The sequence below is a fragment of the Lissotriton helveticus genome, chromosome 7 (genome assembly GCF_964261635.1).
Source record: "Lissotriton helveticus chromosome 7, aLisHel1.1, whole genome shotgun sequence".
NCBI lineage: Eukaryota > Metazoa > Chordata > Amphibia > Caudata > Salamandridae > Lissotriton > Lissotriton helveticus.
In genome coordinates, this window is record NC_136068.1 from 1405739733 (window position 1) to 1405755517 (window position 15785).

Sequence of the window (15785 nt, forward strand, 5' to 3'; positions counted from 1 at the left end):
CAAACAGTGAGAAATTTAGCAAGCAAAAAGAGATAGGAAAGATAAGAATGTGTCAATACTACAGGCTGCTAGGCAGTTTAGGGAAGATGGAGAAGAGCGTGCGAGTGAAGTTTTAGATAGACAGCGTTGCATGGCCATAGATAAATGTTATCCGGCCTTGCCATCTTCTCCTTCGAAAGTGATTGAAGACCTTGAAAAAGATCATTTGATCTCTCATTTACTGAGATTGCCACCCCCTTATGTGCAGCGTGCTACTGCGCCTCCATTACCCCCGGTTGTTCCACCCTTTGTTGTTCAACCTCCTGCTGTTGTTCAGCCACCCGGTGCTCCACAGATGGTTTTACCTCCTACTGCGCAACCCACTCTAGGGTCGCAAGCTTTGCTACCAGCTTTGCCTCAAACTCCTTTGCCTTCTACTTCTTCATCTCAGACTCCTACTGCTCTTGTTCCTACTTTGCCTCAAGATATTCATTTTCCTGTTTTTATGCCTACTTCTTCTCCTTCTGCTCATAAACGAATGACTGAGACTGTTGTTAATCTGTTGTCTCCATTGTTTGGGCCACTGAGTATGACCCCTGTTTCGGAATGTAAGCAGAGTCGTAGTCAGCTTCCTAGTTCCGAAGAGCGAGCAGTGTTGGATTTATTGGCTCGTAGATGGATTTGAAATGCTTCTAGGTATAATTTGCCAGCGGTTATGGATGTTTTCTTTCAGTGGGAACCGCCTAAGCAAAGGTATGTTTTTAATGTAATGTGTACGTTTCTGCATCAGGAATTGGAAGATAATGAGTTGGGTCCGATTCCGCAGGAAGTGCTTGATGTTCAGTCTGAGTTTGCTGAAGGGACGATGGTGGAATCTGATGTTACTGATGCTGTACAGACGATACTTGCTTTCAGGTCTAGGTTACCGCCTCAGCCATTGTATGAACCTGATCCTTCTGTTAGGAGGAAAGTGAAAGAGTATCCTATGAGAGAGGTCCCCCCTGTATGGAGAGAGGCAGTTGCTGCTAATGTTAATCAGGGTATTCAGGCCGTAGAGGCCCATTTTCAGCGAGTATGGGTACATGTCCCGTGGAAAAGAGCAGAGGTCTTGGCTCTTAAGCAGACCTTACCTGAACCCCCTAAGAATCCTGCTGGTTATTATAAGGAGTTGTCCCAGACAGTTGAAGCATGTATTATGAATTTAGCTGACATGGATATGTTAATGGGTAATGTAGTTCCGCAACCTTTGTGGGCGAAGATTCGTCATGAGAATCATGCGGCAGAATTAGGTGATACATGGGCTAATATTGTTGCTGCAGATGGTCGACAGGTAGGAGGTGCCAAACCTGAGCCCTTAGTTGCAGAATTACCAGGTAAAATTATTAATCTAATGAAAACTATGATGCCTGCTTTACGAGTGAATTGGGATAAGTTGTCAGCATGCAAACAAAAGAAAGACGAGAGTGTGTCTGATTTCTTCACAAGATTTGAAGAAACGTTTATCGATCATAGTGGTCAGGACATGAGTACGGAAAGTGGTCAAAGGTTGTTCCTGGACAAATTTGTCTTTAATTTGCTTCCCGAGCTTTCCAATAAGTTGAAGGACTCTGAGAGTTCATGGGCTGTTTCTTCGTCGGCCCAGATATTGGCTACTGCACAATATTACGAGAATTGGGATAAAGATGAGAAGGATAAAGTAGAGAAGAAAACTAAAGAATTAAAGACGAAAGTTCTTTTGCAGCAAGCTTATCCGCCTCGTCAGAATCAGCCTCAGTTTCAGCAACCTCCACAGTTTCAGAGATTGTTACAGAAGCCTGAGCCTTATGCTCAGCGATTCTATCCTGGACCTAATCAGTGTGCTTATTGTAGAGAGGAAGGTCATTTTAAGAATAATTGCCCGGCTTTGTTACAGCGTGCGAATGGCGTACCTGGTCAGAGAGGTTGTGGTGGTTTCCAGCAAGCTCCTAGAGGTAGGGGACGTGGTGTGTTACCCCAGAATGAGCGTTCCGCTTCCCTTCAGAATTCTGCGAATTATTTTACAGACAGAATGTTCCGAGTGGTCAGTCTGCACAGTACTATGTTGATGATTATTATATCGAGAGTGAGAGTGCTGGCTATAATGATAGTTAGGACAGCCATGGGCAAAGAGAGGGAGTAGTGTCAGTTCCAGTAGACCAGAGTGGACCTTATGTTGAGGTGATTACATCAGGTGTGGCAGAACCTTTTCTTTTGGATACTGGTGCGACGAAGAGTTCTATTATGCACTCTAAACTCCCTGGCGCACCTTTGTCTGGCTTGACCAATGTTTAAGTAGGATTTTCAGGCGCCCCAGTTTGTAACCCGGTTTCTAGTTCTTTGCCCCTTTCTATTGGCCCTTGTAAATTGGAAACTCCTCTTATTCTAATGACTGATTGTGGTGAGAATCTATTGGGTTTGGACTTGCTGAAAAGATTGTATGCGACATTACATTGTTCTCCTTCGGGAGTACATCTTACCCAAGGTAAGAAAGTGATTTCTCCGATGTATTTGTCTAAAGATTGTCTTCCACTGGAATTGCGTTCTCTTCCTGATACACTTTGGGCTACGGGTCCGAATGATGGTGGTCTCTTGCAGATTCCACCCTATGTTGTCACCCTCAAATTGAATGCTAGGCTACCTCGTATTCCCCAATATAAGATATCTAGTGATGGCGAGAGAGCTCTTTTAGCGATTGTCTATGATCTGGTTGAGAAGGGTGTAGTTGAGGAAACGAGAGGTAATGTGTGTAACAGTCCTGTTTGCCTGTCCTTAAGCGTACTAATGCTTCTCAGCCACCTGTGTATCGGTTTGTGTTCGATCTTCGAGAAGTGAATAAGATTGTGGTGCCACAGTTTCCTGTTGTCCCGGATATCACTGCTTTGTTAACTCTGATTCCTGCTTCGGCAGCTTGGTTTTCTGTTATCGACTTGAAGAATGCTTTCTTTAGTATTCCGATTGCTGAGGAGAGTAGAGATATTTTCGGCTTCTCATAAGGAGGTCGAAGCTTCCGGTTTAAGAGAGCTCCCCAAGGTTATTGTGAAAGTCCCTCCATCTATAGTCAGGCGTTGAAAACTCAGCTTGATAGTTTTGTGTTGCCTACTGTTGCTACTCTTATCCAGTATGTTGATGATTTGTTGGCTACTGCTGATGACGAAGAGATTTGTAAAGAGGCTACTCTTTCTTTGTTGCGACATTTGTGTGACCTTCATCATAAATTGTCACCTTCGAAGTTACAGTATTGCCGCCAAGAGGTAACCTACTTAGGTCATCTCTTGTCGAAGGAGGGAAGAAGGTTGACCCCAGAACGAATTCAGACGATTGCACAAATGAGTGTGCCATCCACACAAAGAGAAGTGCGTGCTTTCTTAGGTATCACCTCGTATTGTAGACAATGGATCCCTAATTTTTCCCTGCTAGCGAAACCTCTGTTGGCATTGACTCTTAAGGATACTCCTCATCCTCTCCCTTGGTCTGATGAGTGTCATAGAAGTTTTTCTGAATTACGTGATGCATTGTGGTCGGCTCCTGTATTGGGTACTCCGGACTACAGTAAACCTTTTACGTTGTATGTGCACGAGAAAGAAGGTTGTGCATTGTCAGTTTTGACTCAACGATTTGGAGACAAGCAACACCCATGTGCGTATTTTTCAGCGATGTTAGATCCGGTAGCTAAAGCGTTGCTGAGCTGTTTGAGAGCTACAGCGGCAGCGCCTGTTTCTATCCGACAGTCTGCTGGTTTGGTATTGGATAATACATTGATTGTGATGGTCCCACATGCAGTGCATACCTTATTGAACAGGACCAAGACACAGCACCTTACTAGTGCACGTCTGTCAGGTTATGAGTTGACTCTTTTGGCTAGCCATGTACACATTAAAAGATGCAATGTGTTGAATCCAGCTAGGTTTTTGCCGTTTTCTGTAGAGACAGATGCTCAAGAACAGCATGATTGATTTCTTCGAACAGAGGAAGAAACGAAGGCTAGAATTAATTTAAAAGATACTCCTCTTACGAATGTTGATGGTACCTTATGGGTAGATGGCTTGTGTTTTAAGCTTCCGAATGGTGAGACGACTGCAGCATATGCCGTCACAACTTTGCATATAGTTGTTGAAATAGCACGCATAGCACAGAATTCTGCGCAAGCAGCACAGTTGATTGCATTGACACGAGCCTGTGTGTTGTCAGAGGGAAAGCGAGTGAATGTTTATACCGATAGCCAGTATGCGTTTGGTGTTGCCCATAGTTTTGGACGTTTGTGGAGAGAAAGAGGATTTCTTACTTCCCATGGCACTAAAATTCAGCATGGGCAGTTAGTGAATGAACTTTTGGAATCACTTACTCTCCCAAAGCAGATTGCAATTGTGAAGTGTAGTGCGCATAAGAAAGTTGTGGACGATGTGGGTCGAGGGAATGCGTTTGCGGAAGAAGTTGCGAAGGAAACGGCGAGAGACATGATGTATGTTGCAGGCCCTGCTAATTGGGTTATGGCTGGTGGAATGTTTGAAGACACAATAGAAAGTGTGAAGATGATTCTGGCTGAAGCTACGGAAAAGGAAGTGAGTGTGTGGAGAGAAACTATGGGTATATTGGATCCGACGGGTTGTTGGGTTGAGTTGTCAGAACATCAGCGATGGTTGTTGCCAGATGCATATGTGCTCCCAGTGGTTACTATGGCTCATGGAATGGCTCACATTAGTTCAATAGGGATATATAGGTTGGTGGCTCCAGTATGGCAGAATGCTGGAATTCCGAAATGTGCTGAGAATGTGGTGAAGCATTGTTTGATTTGTCTGAAGTATAATCCTGGCAAGGGAACTCCAACTCCAGCTGGTCATTTTGCTCCTCCGACGTATCCGTTTGAAGTAATACAGTTAGATTACATACACATGGAGAGATGTAACAATTTGAAGTATATCCTTGTGGTTGTTTGTGCCTTTTACAGATGGATAAAGGCTTACCTCCTAAAGGATAATACTGCCTTGTCTACAGCCAAGGTTTTGCTCAAAGAGTATTTTACCAGATATGGTTTGCCGAGAATTGTATGGAGCGACAATGGGAGTGAATTTGTGGGCCAAGTTATGAAGAAAGTGTGTGCTGGTTTGGGAATAAATCAGAAATTTCATGCTGCGAATCACCCCCAGTCAGCTGGTCTGGTCGAGTGCTATAACGGCACGTTGAAGCTGAAGCTAGCTAAGATACAAGCGAGCACTGGTCTTACATGGCCAGATGCCTTGCCGTTGGCTCTTTAGTCAACAAGGACGACAGTGCATTCTCGTGTGGGACTTAGCCCATACGAAATAGTTGTTGGTCGTCCATCGAATGTTTGGGGTGTGCCTCGTCCTAAGAAGTACAGCGAGATTGAGTACCCTATGTTGGTGGATTACCTTCATGACTTGACTGCTAAATTACGTGTTCTCCACCAACAGGTCTATGAACGTTTGCCGACAGCTACTGCAGATCCAGGCCATACGATTCAACCTGGCGAATATATTCTAATCAAGAATTTTCAACGATCCAAGAATTTGGAACCAAGATGGACTAGACCGCACTTGGTGTTATTGGTCACTAGAACTGCTGTCAGAGTACCTGGTAGAAAAAACTGGGTGCATGCCACCCATACTAAAAAAGTTCCTTTGCCTCTACCGTATGATAAGTGGGTGAAGGATGGAATAGCCGACTCAGAGTGTGAAAGGATTCCTAGATGTTTACCTTTTAGTGATGCACATTTGACATGGACTCAGTCAGAACGCGAGGATGACGATGTTCTGCAAGCTGCTGTGCCTTCACATTTGAAACTTGACACCATGAATCCAGAAACACTTTTAAGGACCAAACGGTGCCTGGCAAAGAGCGCTACAATCTGAGATGGAAAAAAGATACATAAATTGACAAATAAAGATTTAATTAGTTATGTAGTGAATTATACATTGTCAGATCAAGAGACTTTTTTACTTTTTTCTTTTTCGAGTCACCATCCGGACTCAGCTGCAGGTTCGCGGTACAGCCTTAAGGGGTGAGCCGCGTATTGACACTAGGTCTGTGGTTCAGGGTCGTTTGTACGATCTTGACGCACACTTAAGTGAAGAAGGTAATAGCCGTGAACAGCACGTTAGAGGATGGAGTTTTTTGAGTCTGATAAGAGTATTAAGAGAGTCAATTTTAAAGAGAAAATGTATACATTGATTCGTAGCAAATGTTTTTTAACACTGTGTTTTCTAATGCTTTTGAATATTACGTTAGCTTGTGTGGGTTGGGTCATCTATGTTACACAACAGACGCTTGCATCTACCTCCCAACCTACTCTTTCTTTTTCTACTGTTTCCCCACATGAGTTTCATGAACATGAACAGACACGAAGATTAGAATTTGTGAACAATTCGTTTATACAGATGTTGCATCAGCATCAGCTAGTTGTAAATACCACGAATTGTTGGGTGTGTGGTCTTATGCCACATACGACAGATAAGGGAATGCCATATTTGGTTTTGCCTTTTTCGCCAAATGGGTCAGTATGGGCACTCCAATCAATGTTTATCTATGCGAATGAAGCATCTCCTGTACGTTCTGTCAAAGATAATGCGAATAATAATGCCTTGATACAGGGAATAGTAGATATGGTCAGAGATATTGATGCGTATAATGCTATCCCTAAAGATGAGGTACGAGCATATGTTGGTTGGAACAGGACAAGATATAATATTAGTCTTACAGAGAAAGAGAGACAGAAAAGGTCTCCTCCTATTTGGATTGTACCCCACCGAGGTCATTTTGGTCTGCATGGTAATGGTCAGAATCTGAGAGCTCAGCTTGGTAAGAGTGTGTGTGTTCACACCTATTTCTATACGTCCCAGAAATCTCCAACCTTTCATGCCAGCTAAAGGCACGCATTTTGTTTGTTACGACAGAGCATATACATGGTTGCCTTCTGATTTTTCAGGCACATGTTATGTTGCATTTTTGCTTCCCCCTACATACACAGCTGCTTTCAACTACCATAAGACAAGATATGGTAGAGGTGTTATCGATGCGAAAGATACTGTCGCACAAGAAGTTGGAGACTTCTTTAAGGGTTTCCTGCCCTTTTGGGGTCCTATGGCTAATGGTAGGAATATTCGTCAGCTTACGAGAGTGGTCAAGGCCACTATAAATGAGACTGCAGGTGCCCTTAGCAATATTACAGCTGAGCTTCAAGCGGATCGCCTTATGACATTACAGAACCGTTTTGCTTTAGATATTATACTTGCAGATAGATGTGGAGTATGTAAATTGATCGGGTCTACTTGCTGCGTTTTTATTCCAGATAATGCCCCGACAGTGTACCAAGCCATCTTGAGGTTACATAAGTCCGCTGAGTCTATACTTGTAGACGAAGGGAACTGGTCGTTGATAGGATGGTTTTGGGAACTGCTGTCTAAATGGGGATGGAAGATTCTGATGTTTCTTGGTATGGCTTTAGCAGTCCTTTTCTCGTGTTGCTTATGCATCCAGTGTGGTCCCGCCATTTGTGGGAGAGAAGTGAAGGATAATAAGATGATGTTACAGCAACACCTTGATGACCTGATGAGGATAGACATAGACCTGGATTCAGATTGACGTGAGTTTAGGTTATTGCCTACGTAATGGCAAAAGGAGGGTCTGAGGTTCCGTGGTTTTCGGGACCGGACTCCATTTTGTTTGCGTTGTCTGAAGACGCCATTTTGTGTTGCCCTCACGTAGGCCTAGGTGGTAAACAAACAAACAAAGTTGCATGGGCCTCGTTGTTTGCGTAAAACAGGCCCTTTTCGACTTGCAAGTGAACTGCAAAGATGCTGACCCTGTCACCTGAAACTGACCCTTGGCGAAGCTAGTTTTCTCTAGTCGATCGTTGTCTGAATTGCCAATCAATGGTCAGGATATCGTTAACTTTTAGTTGCCTTGCACATATCTTATCCTACTCAACATCTGAATCGTTTCTTTCTTTACGACTTTTCATTACATGGGTAGTGCTTTTCAATTATGGGTTTGTCCGTCTTGTGGTTATCGAATTTGGGACATTCCTAATAATTAACTTGTGGGTTGGTACGATGTAAAGTGAGCTTTTTGGAATGTAATAATGTATGTGAAATGTATTTCATTGGTCAGAATTTGCCGCAGTGGGTGTGCATTCGTAATTAATCGAAATCGCATACAAAGAGATGTCTTGCTCTACGAAAGTTGAGCAGTCTCCTGAGTTGTACACCGTGTTGTATTGCTTGGTTTACTGTACTAGCTGCAGCTAATAAATTTGATCTCTGACGCCACCTAGAAGTATTCCGTGTCTCTGTATTCCAAGACAGGGGAATCCGAAGACTTCGGGTGTGTCCCTGGCACCGCTGGGTTCTAAGAAAACCTGGTTCTTCAGCATGGACAGGTTTCACTGGAGCTTCGCGTTTGTGGTCGTCCAGGCAACATGGTTTGGGTGCAAACAGGACCTTTCGCGAGGAGCCTAAACTTCAGGATTTTCACCTTTTGCTTTGGAGGAGCTTCAACTGCTGTTAGCCAAGGAGCCAGGACCTGAAGGGCACATCTTGTGCATTAGGATTCACCCAGAGCAGAAGCCAGCAGTGGGCTCAGGCAGGTACAGTTACAGCTGGTGAGCTGGACAGTTGGGGAGGCCTCTGAAGCTTTTTGTGGCAAATACCCGTCAAATATCCCAGTCTTATAGTTCTCCATATCTACTCATGGAGTTCTGACTGCCCACAAAACTCAATCTTTGGTAAATGTTTCCACAATATTAGGAGGGCAACCTAATTTCCAAGTTCATATTGAACTTTCTAATTCAAGGTCAGATTGAAGGAGGAACATGGCGGCCGCTGACTGAACGGCCGCGGGCGCTCCTCTCCGGGCTTCTAATGGCGGCGAGACTCGGAGGCTAAAATGACTATGAAACATCCCTTCTAATCATGGTGTGGACTGTTTCTAGCAGAGGATTTTTTCAGTTCCCCGGTACCTTTTCTTTTTCTCCCCGTCTCTTTCTTCAGCTGCAGAGCCGTCACGGAGAGTCTTTCTCCGAGCCTCCAGTTCTGGTTTGCGAGGCGAGGTCCCACGGCAGGGAAGGCAGGCAGCGGTCGGCGTTCTAGTGGTCGGCGAGGGCGGAACAGCTGTGTAGAAGCCGAGTTGGAGGTGGGGAAATGCTGCAAGTGTGTGGAAGCGGAGCGAGCGGTCTCCCCTGCTGCTGTGCTGTTCGGGCAGTTTCTTTGGTGTGGAATCTCCTCATTTTCCCTCGGAGCAGGTAGAGGGGACCTGGATCTGGCAGGGCTCCCCTGTAGGGGTTTGTATGGTAAATGATTTTTGGCTACAAAACCTGCCGGAGGGGGTTTCACCCCAGGGTGTTGAGGCAGTTGTACTAAAATACACAGGGAGTAAGATACCATCCCCCAGTAACAAAAAAGGTGCATTGAAAACAGCAGAGGGGGCCATTCTAACAGAAGTATTTTCTGAATGTATGGAGAGCGGGGTTGCAGCGCAAGAGGGAATCTCTCCTCCTAAACCCACAAGATACTCATTACGGGTTAGGGCGGCTCACTTGGTATCTAAAAAGCTGATTACACACTCAATTCTGCCTCAGCGAGTCACCCCACCAGTGGCGGAAGTTACAATCTTGGCTAAACTGAGTAAACAGGGGGGGAGTATCAGAGCATCAGCAACCCCGGTGAACTTAAAATCCCAAAGGGGTAAGGCGAAACTGCGGGATAAGAAATCAGCTGGGTCCAAAGTAAAAATTACCCCGTCATTGAAAACTTACTACCAGGTTATGTCTCTTTCTTCTACCAAATCGATGACCCAGCCTCAGCTACTTGCCTCTCCTGGAGTCAAAGCTGTATCTGAGCCAAATTCTGAGTCTGACATGCCCTCCAAGCTTGTCTCGGTACTAGCACCACCTCCGTCCCCCTCTAAAGGTCTAAAAGTGATGACATTGGAGGTTAAGAATAGCAAACGAAACGGTTCTCAGGGGGGAAATATCCTTCCAGCACCGAAGGAATCAGCTTATACTTCAGAACGTATTAAAAAAACCAACCTGGATCTAGAAGTGCATCCGGCGATCACTCTTATCAATAGATACTCCATACTAGGCCAGCAGAAAGAGGTAGACCAGGGGCTGGATCAGTCGCAGGAATAGAACAGGCTCAACCCCAGGAGGAGGGTTATGATAAGGATAAGCAAAAATCATCAGAGGAATTTACATTGGAGCAAAATAAGGAGATGACTAAAGTGCAGATGGAAAATCCGAGTAGTTCTGTCAGCCAGTGTAGTAAAGGCTTGACGCTGCCCTCCCTGGAAATCAAGAGCACCTCGGCTCTAATTTCTCATTCCTTCGCAGATATCCTCCTGGCCCTGAAGGATGAGATTGCAAACAGATTCACTGTTTCTGAAGCAAACCAAGCTGAATTGGCGAATAGGTTGTTAGTATCTGAGGCAAATCAGACGGCCATTCGATCCTCTTGTGAGATTCTGGCTCAGAAGCTAGAAGTAGTCACTGCAAGGACTGATGCAATTGAAGAGGAAATTCCCAAGATAAAGAGCGTGATGGAGGCTACTTCATTTCAGCTGCAAAAGTTATGCATCCAGAAAAAAGAGATCAAAGACGATCTTGAGAGATTGGAGAATCATTCAAGGAGAAATAACCTGAAATTTCTAAACATCCCGGAAGCACTGGAGGGAGAGGACATGAAGGGGTTTTTGATCTCTTTATTGAAGCGCACATTCCTTAAGGACCATCCCAGTATAGATCTAAGTTACGAAATCCAGAGAGTCCACGGAGACCCCTTCAAAAGGAATCTGGGACTGCTGAAAACCCGGAAAAACTTGGTGAATTTGTTATCCTACTCAGTTAAAGAACAGATCCTCTCCGCAGCACTAAAGGAAGGGGCTATTTCTTCTCCATTCTCAAGGCAAGCTCCCTTTTCCTTCTTCATTAGATCTGATATCTCCCATATAACAGCGGAAAGACAGTGGGAACTAGGGAAAAGATTAGCAGAGCTGAATGGTCTGGGGCAAAGGCCCAATCAAGGTTTCCTGCCACATTGCGAGTTATGTGGAATAACCATATGCACATGATCCGCTCTCCGCAAGAAGTAGACACCTTAATTGCAAAAATACAGCATGAAAAGCAGGGAGGGTTGTAAAGGAGGAATGCAGAAGATATGCTCAGAGCCCCGAGTCTTGCTGCTAGTTTAACGTTATTTTTTATGTAAATATTTATAGCCTGGAGGGAGGAAGAGCCTGAATAGGCAATTCCCTTTTGGAAAGTAGGGTTCCTCAGGGTGTCAGGGGGTCTAGGGTCTCGAGGGGTTGGGGAGGTAAGGCGGGAGGGGAGGTGGGGGTATAGGGGGGCACAGGGTGGGGTAATTTTTTTTAAAAGATATCTCTCATCTCACTGGCTATTAAGACCAAGCTTCAAGTTTTACTGGCTAATCAGGGAAATGCATTGTGGAAAGGTAAAATGCAAGGGGGCCGTAATATTCAATTTATCTCCTGGAATATAAATGGCCTGAGATGTCCAAGGAGACAAAGATTGATCTTTAAATACCTAGAGATGTTACCAGTTCAGGTCTGCTTATTGCAGGAGACCCATTTAAATCAAATAGAGTCCAAGAGTATTTTTTCCAAACTCCCCTGGATACAGTGATTTTGCCACTCCCAACAATCAATAAACAGTTGTGGGGTCGCAATCTTGGTCAAGAAGGGAATTACTTGTAGAAGTAAATCGGTTCAGACAGATCAATCAGGTAGATGGATCATCGCTCAGTTGGATTTTGAGGGGGAAGAGATGACCTGTTCCTTCTTTTATGGCCCCAATACGGATGACCCCTCTTTTCTGGCCAAACTCCAAGATAATCTCATCACAGCATCTTCCCCCTTAATGGTTGGAGGCGATTTTAATGTTCGGCTAGATCCGGTAAAGGAAAGGTCAAACTTGAGTAATGCTACTGGGTCCCCGCGGTCCCGAAGGGTCATGAAAAATTTGCTATTAAATATCAACTTGGTGGATATATGGAGAGCTAAGATGGGAAGTGTACAGTGCTTCAGTTTTCATTGTAAAAAGTACCATCATTCTGCAAGAATAGAACAAGATTCTCTCTGTTGTTGCCTAGCCACGCCTTGCCTTGCACACAGCCGCAGCCAGACCGAAGAATCGAGTGCAGAGCGCAGAGCGCAGCTTATGGAGTGCTGCGAACACCGTATCGTCATAGATGCTGAGGAAGCTGAAAGTGGGTAGCTCACACCCGTTTACAACCGTGAGACCCCCCGAGACTCTTTCCAGCCCCCCAGCAACGCGGAACGCGCAGATCACGAAGCGCGGAGCGTGGGGCTGTGCAGGGCTGTAGGTCCGCAGAACGCCACAGAACGCCGGTCACAATCCGGTAAAGTGAAGACGGAGGATTTCGGCATTCAGTGCCCGCGAAATACCCAGAGTCACCCCTCAGCCGTGCAGAACGCGCAGAACTCGGAGCGCGTGTTTTCCGGTCTGTAGAGACATTACCCAGCCGTCCCTCAAACCCCCACCCCCGTAGAAGCAAAACAGAGGGGGTGCCCGCACGGAAATCGGCACTGCCAGGAAACAGCAGAGGCACGCCGACAGCGGGACAGTAGTAGGGGGGGGGGGGTCCGGCACAATCTGGACTACTCTGTAGAAGCGGCCAACGGACCGAAAGTAAGACATCACCTGAGGCACCTGAATGAGCAAGGAGCCAAGAATCGAAGGTGTGATCCTAGTATCCCGGCCACAAAACTTGCATAGTACAAGGAGAGCAAGTATAGGGAAAAGTTGGGGAGGCACCGTGAGAGAGGACAACAAGTGCGGCAAGGCAGGCAGGCTGGCAGATACAAGGCACAACAGAGGTAAGTGAAAGAATGTACGTACTTTTAAAAATAGAAAGTTAATTTTAAACAAAAATTAGAGAATCTAAAAACAGTAGCACTACAGATTAGGTAATAAAAACCTAAGAAATGGCACCGAAAAGAGGGCAAAAATTGCGTACAGCGATGGCCCAGAGAAGAGTAAACTATTGGAGGGCTCAATATCACTGGAAGAGGGCCAGGAAAGCCAGGCCTCCATTATGGACAATAGCAAGGGGCGACGCAAGAAAAGAAAAGTCAAAAGAGCAACTAAAAACGCCCAGCAGGCTAAAAGGGGTTGTATTCAAACAACTTCCAAACAGAAAGATAACATGGCAGCGTCCAAATCTATAAAGGACTTTGTAGGGAAACACTACAAATCTATTGAGCCAGTAATAAATCTGGAACACGAGGGAGACGTGGAGGAATATGGTGTGGAGGGCGGAGAAAAGACAGGGGCAGCAGTTGTGAACCAGATAAGTAAAGATACGGGAGAATACCCCGAAGAAGAAGCTCTCGACATAGAGGAAGGAAGGGAGGACCCCATATTGATAAACCTGACGCTCTTGGGCCAAAATCTCCACATATCAGCGCCTCGTCTCTCATCATCCCCAAAAATGTTCTCGCTACAATCATCGGGAAATGAAGGGCAAAGGGGAAATAAAAGTCAGAGCCAGAGCTACGTCTGGGGAGGCGCGCCAGACCAACCCCCGCAGCACCATAACACCCAAAAATCTCAATCGCAGCAAGACGCTACAAGAACAATTCACCAGGTAAACCTAGAAAGAAACAATACACAGGACTCGGAGCTTTCTGTAACGCCCACATCATCTTTGGGGGACCTAATACTGATGTTACAGAAGATATTACAAGGAATCCTAGAAGTAACACTTTCAAATAATGGAGTGATGAAAGCTCAGAAATTGTATTTAAAAAAGATTGAAGAGGAACTAGTGGAGATAAAGAGCCAAATGCCAAATATGTTAAGGCCAATAGTTACAGCACTGCCCATTGATGAAAGTGTAGAGAATGAACCGGTAGAGGCAATCGTGGTAAACCTTGCAGGGACTCCTCACCCCACAGATCAAAGTATACCAAACAAATCCGCTGAGGTATTAAATAACGTGTATCTCTAGACGCCCAATGCTGATAAAAAGGCGTGGGGTGTATGCAGTGGCCCCCACCAGGAATAGGGTTGGAAAGAAGCGAGCACCAAACCCAACAGCAAAGAGAAAAGGGAAGAAAATTAAGGTGGAGGCACAGTCAGGACTAAATGCATCAGCCCCGATCATACTTCTGAATAGACCCTTGCAATCGGAGGCTAAAACAACAAAGACCCCGATAGAACCAAGGAAAAATTGGAGAAGTAAGGAGGTAAAGGAGAAACCCATAACTTCTCGTACTGTGAAGCAGAAAGTAAGGATAGCCTCAGGACAACTCAAAGTGGCCATAGAGCTGATAGCCCACAGGTACAGGAACTATCCGGTGCGGGAAGTAAAGGGGGGCAGTTAGGGAGAACAAAGGCCAGACAGCAAAAATATGAAACTCCCAAGAAAGTACAAGAGATGGATAACAATAAATGGGTATATTTGGATCAGATACAGGTAGGGAAAAGGGGAAAGTCGGACAGAAAAATGAACCCCCTAAATAGGGCACAGATCTTGACCGCCTTCGCCAAATGTTGTAGCCTGAGTGGGATCAGCACAAATGACCTTCGGCAAATTGGTTTTGTAGAGAATAGGAATGGTAAGGAAATAACAAAAGTGTCACTTCACTCAGACCTGGTAAAACTGGCAATTCTGAAAGCCACTAGTGAGATAAACCAACAGGGAATAAGGATAATTCCAGAGAGGGAAGTAAAACCCCCTACAGATAATACCTTTCTAAAATATCATGCAGGTCTAGTGAGGAGACAAGTGCATTTATATAGAGAAAATGAAAGAAACCGTAGTTGCTTGAATATAGTAATAGATAATACAGGAAATGAAGCCTCATGGGATAATTGGTCTCTATGTAGTAGCCCTGTGGGAGACCCTAACGAGAGTTATACGGAGGAAGAGGTAGAAGAGGGTGGCTTGAGTGAGGTAGAATAGGACGGGGGGGGTGCCGCAAAGTCTAGGTCTCATAACTTGGAATGTGAATGGGCTAGGCAATGAGCTAAAATGAGAATATATAAAGGAAATAGTAAATAAAGTGGACATTGCCTGCCTACAAGAGACCTGGACATGCGACGAAACCCCAATTATCGAGGGATATCTACAATTAAATCGCCCAGCCACGTAAAAAAGCTTTGGCCGCCCTTCGGGGGGATTGATGACACTGGTTTCAACAAAAGTGTTGAGAGAAGTAACACCGTTGAAAATGAAATGTTAATGGGTTCAATCATGTAGAATAGAACTATTGACAGTGGAAATGAAAAACAAAATGTTGACTGTGATGAATGTATACATGCAGTGGGATAACGGAGTAGAGTATGAAAAGGAGATGAGGTTTTTTAAGGAGGATGTTGACATCATACTAGAAAAATATGCATCGGATATATTGATAATAATGGGGGATTTTAACCACAAATTAAATCCAAAGAAGGATGACCACTGGAATAGAGAACTGTTAGAGGTGTATGGAATAAATCCTGCTCGCTTTCCAGTAGGGGAGATTTCGAAACAGGAATCAGAATTAGTACATGTCCTAGGAGGTAGGGGTCTCCAATGTCTGAATGGTAGAATGAAGACAGATTGCCCAGCAGGGAAGACCTTTAAAATAGGCTTACAGAACTGCCCAATCGATTATATGTTTTTACAAGCCTGGAATTTCCCCCAAGTACGGGAATTTAAGATAGAACAAAAAGAGGTTAGCAACCATAACCTACTACACCTAACAATATTTGGGGGAAGGAAAATTCCTAGAGACAAAGTGATCCCCCAGGA